This window comes from Octopus sinensis, linkage group LG14 (assembly GCF_006345805.1).
Source record: "Octopus sinensis linkage group LG14, ASM634580v1, whole genome shotgun sequence".
NCBI lineage: Eukaryota > Metazoa > Mollusca > Cephalopoda > Octopoda > Octopodidae > Octopus > Octopus sinensis.
In genome coordinates, this window is record NC_043010.1 from 2,862,788 (window position 1) to 2,865,287 (window position 2,500).

The 2,500-nt window shown below is 34.3% G+C and overlaps 1 protein-coding gene across 8 annotated transcripts in view; it reads right to left on the reverse strand.

Moving 5' to 3' along the window:
• LOC115219527 (protocadherin beta-15) overlaps positions 1-2,500 on the reverse strand; it is a 291,794-nt gene that overhangs the window by 117,998 nt on the left and 171,296 nt on the right. The gene's annotated exons all lie outside the window — the stretch shown is intronic.

Sequence of the window (2,500 nt, forward strand, 5' to 3'; positions counted from 1 at the left end):
GCCTGTTACTGATCTGAGGTGTTTTTTCTTCTTTTGAATTTCTCTTGAGCCCTAGGATTCTTAAGGTCAGTTCCTTGGTTTCCATGTTTCATATAAGTGATCAAAATTACAACATTTCCCCTGTATGGCATGCTGCAGCAATTTTGAGAGAAGAGGCCAAGTCAATTACACTACCCCCAGTATATGACTGTACTTACTTTATCAATCCCAGAGGAAATACTGACCTCTGCAGGATTTGAACTCAGAATGTAAAGAACCAGAAGAAATGCTGCTAAGCATTTTGTATTACATGTTAATAATTGTGTCAGGTCACACCTTGATCACACCTTGATCACAAATTTACTGATAATTAAAAAAAGCAAAAAAGAAGTTAAACAGTCCAAGATTCAAATTTATGTCAAAGTGTACAAAGTAACTAATAAATTCTGTTTATCATAGTTTACCTTTTATTTGTTTCAGTCATTAGATTGTGGCCATGCTGGAGCACTGCTTTGAAAAATTTTAGTTGAATGAATTGATCCCAGTTTTTAATTCCTTTTAAGCTTGGTACTTATTCAGTCAGTCATTTTTACTGAACCACTAAGTTACAGGGATCTAAACACACCCACACCAGTTGTCAAGTGGTGATGGGAGACAAAGACAAACACAAAAACACATATATATATATGTTATATACAATGCGCTTCTTTGGTTTCTGTCTACCAAATTCACTCACACAGCTTTGGGTAGTCTGAGGTTATGGCAGAAGGCACTTGCCCAAGGTGCCATGCAGTAGGACTGAACCCGGAACCATGTGGTTAGGAAACAAACTTCTTATCACACAGCTATGCCTGCAGCCATTATATTCAATTAGAAATTTCAGAGATGGTAACATTTGCAAAAGTTTTGGTTAGGCCAGGCCTGCTTGATCTGTGCTGCTCAGGGGTTAAATGATGATGATGATGATGATGATGATGATGATGATGATGATGATAGTGGTGGTGGAAGTTATGACAACGATGAAAGAACAACAACATTCCCTCAGTTCACACTCTACTATCTTAAACAAAGGAAGGGGCCACTGGATAATATATTATAGTTGCAGATATACAAAAAGACATGATAATTATTGATGGAATTCTTTTGATCATATGTCTGCACAATCAGGACTGGCTAGGGATTAAACAGCTACAATAACAACAAGAACAGCACATTTCCACAGGACCCACACCCACTCCAAACCTGTACACATGACAAGTAAAGTGACCATTTCTACAGAAAAGTCACCCATCTTTTTCCTTTGTACACTATAAACAGTCTACTATCTTACGCTACCACATGCCCCAACCAATCACCCTAAATATCATCATCAGAGAAAAATGAACCAATATAAAATGAATATTAAACCATAAAACAAATGCTAACCTCTTTCCCTACTACCTGATATCTGATCCTTATCCAAATTATCCATTCCCTCTTGTTGCCTAAATGAACATTAAAAGAATATAAACAGATATATGTGCATCTGCATACGCACACACACACACACACACACACACATACATCCATATATGTATGTGGTATGTATAATTTATGCAGCAGATATAATATGTATATATACACATACATACATACATATATATATATATATAGTTTGATTTGAAAACCCCACTAGAATGGGAGAAAGTGCTAATGATCTAAGTGATATGATATATATATATAAAAAATGTAATATACAAATAAATATCTGTAAATATAAACCATCCGATCTTCTGAGTACCCCATTTCTTCTAATATATATATATATATATATATATATATATATATATGTATGTATGTATGTATGTATGCATATAGGTATGTATGAAGAATACTGAGAAAAGGTTGAAAATGTGTTAAATTTGTATTTACATATATATTCTTAGTTTAATCAAAACAAGTTTAAGTTTTTAGGATAAGGGTGATGGGTATATAGTTTTACTCTATATAATTTGTATGTATCCAAAGAAAAATACAAAAATATAAGAATACATTTTCGCGTAATAAATGCTTTTGTATTATATTTTAATTGAAAATATATTGGTGTATGTATTCATTAGGTAAGTTCGCCATATATAACAAAAGTGAAAGGGAGCAAAGACAAAAAAAAAAGGATTACATGTTTCATCAAGTCTTTTGTTTAGAAAGGGGTTTTAGTGAATACATTTTGGTGTGTGTTTTGGCTAAAAGAGATTTTGTAGTAGAAGAAAAACTCATATTTAACTATACATATATGTGTGTGTGTTGTAGCCAGTCAGAGAGTAACCATTGGTTTTGCACCTATAAAGTGCTTAGTTGTGTAGGAAACTTGTCTGACTCAAGTGGCCAGGGGCACATGACCCCTCTGTGCCTCTCTAGAGGCATTTGAACATGATAAGTTGCCTATACCTATTTCTTTACTACCCACAAGGGGCTAAACACAGAGGAGACAAACGAGGACAGACACACGGATTAAGCCGATTACATCGACCCCAGTGCATAA